The sequence below is a fragment of the Dromaius novaehollandiae genome, chromosome 1 (genome assembly GCF_036370855.1).
Source record: "Dromaius novaehollandiae isolate bDroNov1 chromosome 1, bDroNov1.hap1, whole genome shotgun sequence".
NCBI lineage: Eukaryota > Metazoa > Chordata > Aves > Casuariiformes > Dromaiidae > Dromaius > Dromaius novaehollandiae.
The window spans coordinates 43,526,013-43,533,553 of NC_088098.1; positions in this window are offsets into that span (position 1 = coordinate 43,526,013).

Consider the following 7,541-nt stretch of genomic DNA (forward strand, 5'->3'; position numbering starts at 1 on the left):
CTGCAAAAACACGCAACAAAAGGACTGAAAACTTTCCCCGGGAGGTTCCAGCTACTCCAGGTCAAGTCGCTCAGCTAAACAGCAACGTTAATGAAGGGCGAGCAACAGTTGCCACACCAGTTCTTTGTACATAATAACCTTTCAGATCCAGGAGCAATACGGCTTTACAAGGTGTTGGACAAGTAATGGGAAGATGAAGGGACAAACTCAGACTGCTGTGGTCCCTTTGCCCTCCCTGGATTTTTTAGTAAACGTGCTATTTGCAGTAGAGACCTTTGCAGACCTTGGTGTGAGCCATTGTGACTAAAAGCACTTCTGAAAACCTTTTAAATGTGGCCTAGCAGAGAACAAGTGAGGCAGCAACCAGGGGCTCAGTTTGTACTAGGATGTTGCAGGACCTTTTTTATTGTTATTTTAAGCTGGCTTTGCCAACAGGGAAATGAATGCACATTAAAGTTCCTGTTTGCTGGAAACCCCTGGGAATGAGAGATTCATAATAAAGCTTCAGAAGGGAAAACTTTCTTTTTTTCTTCTTTCCCCTTACTGAGCCCAGCGGCTTTGGAGCGGAGCGAGGGAAGGCGGACCCACTGCACTGCAAAGGCTGACGCCAGTGGGTGAGGGTCCCAGGACGGGCAGGCAGAAAACCCCGAGCACAGCTCACCCTAGCCCTCTGCTTTGTGCACTTATTTTAACAGATTTACATCTAATTAGATGTGTGTAAATCGCTCCGGTTTTTTTTTTCTTTTGTTTCTCACCTTTTACGGGGTAAATTCTGTATGCAGCTGCCCAGAGGTGCAGCACAATGGGGAACTGTTTTATTAAACAGGAGAGATGACTGGATAGGACTCTATCAGACTAAGGGCTTATCTGAGGGAGGCTTTTTCTTCTTCTAAAATTCCCTGTTCCTCCCCTCAGTCAAGACAGTCACAGCAGCCTAAAGAAAACAAAGTGAGGGCCTATTCCATGGGTTACCTATTACTGGCAGCTCTGGGAATACCCCACATATTTTCAGTTCAGTCCCACGCCGCTAAATTCCCTGAGCTGTGACTACAAAGCGAGGGACTGGAGCCGTGTTTGGGTAATCATCCAAATAACAGAGAAGCAGAGAAGCTAAAACAAAACAACTTTCCTGCTGTGAGGGGAGATTTTAAGAAGCAATCTGCTTTTGGCATTATGAACATGATCCCAAACCCACTAAGTTCATAGAAGTCTTTCCTTTGACTTTGAATCAAAGTCATATCTGCCACAAAGAGGGGATTTTCTCATATCTAGAGAGCAAAAATTTTGCAGTCCCTAAGACATGTTCAAGTCATATTTGGTACAAAATTCTGATCAGTGTAAAATTTCCTAGAGAAAAAATAATATTCAAGTAACTATTTTTATTGGCAGAGGCAAAATTAAATAGCTTTATCTGCAGAACAATATTAATTTTTCTCCTTATTAAAAGAATAAATGGGAACCTGGAAATATCTGTAGCTGTTCTTACACTCCTGGATAGTCATCTCACAATTTTAATTTATTGAAATATTAAAATGCCATGGAAATTGTTCCTCTTTTACTATCAAATGCAAAATAATTTTAAACCAAAGATATTTAATGTGGGAACTGGGTACCTCTATACATGTAAATCACAATGCTTCTACGTTCAGTGTAGCTATGCAATGAGTTGTAGGAAAGACTCCAGCATTAATATTCAGACATTTTTCCCCAGAGCTGGGGCAGAAAAGTGAGCTTTCAGACTATGCACTTTCACAATTAGGCTAACCAAAAACAGGAAGAAAGTAAGTGGGAGTATGATAAAGCCTTACAAAATAATAAAGGAGAGAATCCTGAGGAACGAGAATTATTGCTCTTTACCTGAAACAAGAAAAGGGACATTCGGCAACCAAAAAGAATTGAATACATGCTGTTTCACACTGTATTCAATTAATTTACAGAACTCAATCAAAAATATAGAGGGCAAAAATGCTTGTGAGTTTATATAAATATATGCATAAAAACAAGATATAAATGGGTATTTCTCCTAGTAACAAAAGGGACATGAAACTTTCATTCCTCAGCACATAAACCAGTCTCTGAATATTGGGAATTAGTAGAAAAAGATTTCAGAGGGACAGCTTAATTTTGTAGGCAGTGTTGACACAACAGCTTAGTGAGCTTACCCTTAAACTTCCAAAGCACCTCAAACTACATGAATCTGTATGTACATGTCTTTAGCTTTCTTTAAACTGGAGCTCTGATCTTCCAGGAATACTGGGCCAACATTCCAGATGAGGGCCCTGGCACTTCCCAGTGTACCATGTGGACATAAAAAGCAGCCAAGACTCAAGTCGAGCAGGATCACCTCCTAATCACGGTTGTGCATGTCAAAGTCAAAAAGGCAAACGGCTGGTAATGTTCCATTTTTCACTCGGTGGGAGGCTTAGCCAAATCATTCTCCTGCACAGTTTCTTCTCCCGAGTAGGAGAAGCGATGAAAGAAGGGCAGATAGTTCTGTTTGCAGGACTCATTTTTTGAAAACACTGCATAAAATTTGCACATACTGAGCTTGAGATCATCAGAAAGATTTGTCAACAATTTACTGCGGTATCTAAAGGGGAAAGGAAGTGAATTGTAAACACCTGAGTAGTACCTGCCATCTGGGCAGGCTTGATGAACAATAAACCTGGATGCATATCTTTGGTGCTTAATCAGAAAGTTTAAGGTTTAAACTGAAATATTTCCCCTTGCTGTCTCCCAAAGCAGCTCACACTGAGCATTGTGTGTGCAAAAATACTGCAGCACAGATATGGGCAATCTAGCTTTACACTGCAGTAGTCCAAAAGTATAGTGTCAGAGGACACAAAGAGTCAAACGAACTTCTTATGCACAACAAAAGGTGTGTTCCTGCCCTCCCCTTCCATATCTTCCCTCCTAACCAGCACATGGTTCCAGTTCTCATCTTATACAGTCTCTGGGATCTCATCTAATCCCATCGTCAACTGACGTAACTCACTCAAATTCCAACCCAGCAACAAAAGTTTGTTCCTTCTCTGTTTTGGACAGATTGCTGAGGTGAATTGCCCTACCCTGGGATCAGACAAGATCAGTCAGACAGTGTGATCTCCAGAGCTGGTGCACGGGAGGAGCTGAACCAAAAGCAGAGCTGAAAGAATGAAAGAGAGGAAGCAAAGTGAAAAAAGGAACAGAGAAAGAGAGAGAAGGAGCAAGGCCTCCTCCTTTGGCTGTGTGGTAGGGCAGCAGAGAAGCCCCATGAAACCATACCCTAAGAGTGGATTTACATGAAATGACTTCAGCTGGTCTGGGGCAGCTTTCCTTAAAAGCACAGAGGTCCCAATCCTCTCCCAGCAACTACAGGCTCCCCCTGCTTTCCTTGTGCCAGGCCTGGTTCTCACCAGGCATTGTGCTGATATCATTCAACTTATTAAACTGACCTGACACAGGAAAGTGGATAAATATCATTTTTGCTGGGCTAACTAGTTAAATTGGCGTGCTTAGGTGTCAGACAAGTGGCAGGACTGGCACGAGACAGGACCGTGCGGGCAGACAGATGTGGGAGAAGGACCTCTCATTTGAGCAAGTGGCCCATTGCTCTAGACCACTGCACCTCAGCTACTTCTGGTTCCTTAACTGTCTCATTTTAAACCATCAGAAATATTTCTATCTGCATTAGGTGCAGACAAGCCTATAAGACACTAGACTAAATGGTTCAATAGGATAAGAGGGAAAGGTAAATGCCCGGATTATAGCTGGTTAACCAGCAAGAAACTGTGTGACCCCTCCTCAGAGAGACTGGAGTTTACCCCAGAGAGCTCTGGAGGATTTGTGCTGCTGAACTGACTTGCCTGAGAAGATTTGCAGAAGGGACTCAAGACTGGTGACTGATGATAAAATGGTAGGTGAAGGTCATGTTGATAAGTGCAGAGTAATACACTCAGAAGAAAATCTAAAGAAACCCTTAATTTATCTGTCATGTCTCAGGAAGATAATTCATTTGGTGTAGTTGACTCAAAGCCCCAGGTCAATGCCCTATAGTAGAAAAAGGGGGGGGAGAAAAGGAACAAATTAACAGTTATTCAGAAGAGAGAACAAATCAGAAAACCTTGTTATGCCACTGTAAACAGTTATTAAGAACCCACTTCCTGAACATCACATGTACCCCATCTGAAAAAGGATATTGTAGAAAGAGAAAAAAAAGACAAAAACCCCCCAGCAAATGGCAAGGAGAAAGAGGGATTTAATATACAGAATAGCTTAATATATGAGGAGAGATTAAGTAGCAGAGATAAGGCTCTTCAATCTGAAACAGCTGAATATCTGATTATTATAAGAGAGGCCTATAATCACATATATCATGGAGAAAAGAAACAGGAAACTATTATTTTTTCTCCCAATGTAAGCGCCTACTGAATGAAATAATCAGAAAGGTTAAAATAAAATAAATAATTCTGTAGTTGCAATTAAATTGCAGAACTGCCCTCTGACTGCAAAATGTCACAGAGAGCAAAAGTATGAGTGAATTCAAAGTGAGGTTAGACAAAACCATGGAGGATATGGCCACTAGAGGTCATTAAATATCACTGGGTTATTGGATCCTTGTTGCCTTGGTTCAGCCATCTCCCAAACCTCTTTTTGTTCTCTTTTTTCCTCCTCTACCACTCACTAGTCTCTGGCATAGCCCCAAGTACAGTAAGCCTGAACAGCTACTTTCGACTTGCAGACTGGGCCCAGGTGTAACATCACCTCAGCTACTGTGACCACCACAGAGCAGTCCTTGCATGTAAGGATTTCCCCTGTACTTGAATACAGAAGGAAACAAAACAGGCAAGTCAGCTTGTCCCCATGTAAGGAGGTTTTTATTCAGTCTTGCAGGTACAAGGAGCATTTTTAGATTCCGCAAGCCTCAGGTATTCCTCAGCATACCTCACACTCGGTCTCAAGGCAGGGAGCAGGTCCCCAGATTCGTGGTCTCCCATGACTCTCCCAGTCCGCACTTTCTTCAGCTAGCCCCCAAATCTTCTTCTCTTCTTGCTCTCATTAAGTAAGGAGACAATATCCTGTGACTGTATTTGCCATTTCCTCCACTTCCAAAACTCTGCTCCCTTATGTGTTCCCACTCATTCTGTAATGGTGACTGGCAAGTCTGCATTAGAGAGACTAAAGCAAATTAAGTGAACATCAAAGTATGAGAGAACACCTTTCTATCTATTGCAGGGACTATTAAATATAATAGTCCAAATAAACCTTCAGCTCTGAAAATCCTTGAATTGCTGATCACTCAATGCTGTCAGTAAAAAGACCACCTCATACTTGCCTTGCTTTTATACTCTTCCCTAAACATCTGCTACTGCCCACTGTCAGAGGCAGAATATGATGCCAACAAGGCATTTGGTCTGACACAACAGAGCAGTTCTTCCATTAATGATTGGATGTAACATGACAATTACTCCATTCCCTGTGTCTTTCTCCAGCTCCCTAGTAGATCTTTTTTCTGCACTCTGCAATTTTGATTAAAATGTGTTAAGAGACATGAATTAAATTCTCAATTCCTCCAGAATTGCACAGTTATCGTGGAAACATCAGACAAGTTTAAATGAACTACCTAATACCCTCCTTTTTCTTTTTTTAATCCCCATATGAAAAGTATTTTATAATTAGTTTTCACAGCAGTTCATGTTGCATACTGCAGTAGTGGTTTGGGGTTACATTCAGCCTCTTTAGTTTAAGTGCCTGACTTAGTAGCTTCTGTGGCATCTAACTCAAAGAGAGCAGTTTGGATGAACTGCTGTATCCCAAGCTGCCATACCTGGATAACTGGTGTAGGGGATTTATCACAAAACATAAGACTGATCTGAGTGCACCTCTAGGAGCCCTAGCTAAAATTGCATCCATTGTGAAAGGTACATTGTAAATACACCAGGAACACCAAAGAGATTTCCTGTTCTTGGAAGGGAAGAGAAACCAAAGGAAATCAGTTACTTTAGTTAAAAATATGTCAGCAATACTTTTTGATACAAATATATTATAGGGTTCTAAATATATTTAATGGAACTTTGTCTATATAGCAATTTTCCCTTTCAAAAGACAGATACTATTTTTTCTGATACACTGTAGCCTACTTACATGTTCTGAATATGTTGCTTATGTTTATGCTGCCTACATCCAAGGATAAGCAATGGCAGTCCTTCCAGCACTAAGTGAGAAAAGATGAACATGTTATGCATATAAACAATTGATAATATTATTTTCAATTATATGAACACATACAAAGCAAAGAAAAATAGGGAAAATATATGGAGATGATTCTCAGGACAATCCCCCTGACTTTAAACCTCCAGTAGTGATGATATGCTTGTACTTCACTATGTGAAAAATAAATGGAATGTTAATCATGTACCTTTTGGCCTGCAATGATATGTATAATTCATTTCATATTCCATGGCTTTATGAAGTTTAAATTTAGAGTTAGGACCCTCCCAAGATCTCGGCTCAAACAGAAGGAGAATAAATGGTTTCAAACCACAAACTGGAGAACAACGTTGTTCTCCCTCCTCTGCCTACACTGGTTTTAATCATGTAAGTAATTAAGAAGGACAGCGAGTGTAAATCCACCAGACAGCCTCAGAGGCAATGCATCCTCATGCTCTGATTGTCTGTAGAGTTTAATTCTTTTTTGAATGTTGTGTTTAAAATTGCTTCTTAATAGAGTGCTATGTTCTCACTGGGATAAAAGGTAAACTGTTGATATGCTCACAGTCAGGCTTGCTTCCTCAAATATACACATTAATAGAACATACGGAGGTAATATTTATTTTTCTTGTGGTTGCATTTCAAAAGGCTTTAGCTCAACTGAGCCCAGATTTGGATCATTATTTAGCTTTAGGTCGTTATTTAATACTTGAAGAGAGCAATTCATTTTCAGGTAATTTAAGTAGATTTTACAGTATTTAGAAGAACTGACCTTTTCAACTGAAAGTGACTTTCAGAAAGAAATGTGATCTGTTCCTCTGAGTGTGCTATTGTCCACTGAGTGGGAACATCTTTTAGAAATGAACATCTGAAACAAATGCCCTGAGAGGTATGTGCTATACCAGTCATTACAGAAGTAGTTTTCATGTTCTTCTTTAATGCCAGTCTCTGAGGTCTTGTCAGTACCTGCACCCATTAAGCCTATCTATCACTTTTGAACTTTACACCAAAATCACTGATGTTGTGTTCTTGATGTACGCTGCCAGCGTGTCTGTTCTCGGCTTCCTGCACAGAGAGAAAGACCTTCTCCAGATGCTGGCTCACCTGTGAGCCAGGCATACATTAAGATATAAGCCCTCTCCCCTTGCCAAATCCCATCCCATGCACAGGAGATACTCAGATTGTACATAATTGACAAAATACCTCAATCCCTGAAGTCCATTTTTGTGTGCAGGGCAGAAATAAAGATTTACTCCCCCCAGATCCCATCTCATATAGGGGAACATGGAAAGTGTCACAGATAATTCCACAGTTGCAGAAGGGTGTTGTTTCATAGTCCTTTACTGGTATGC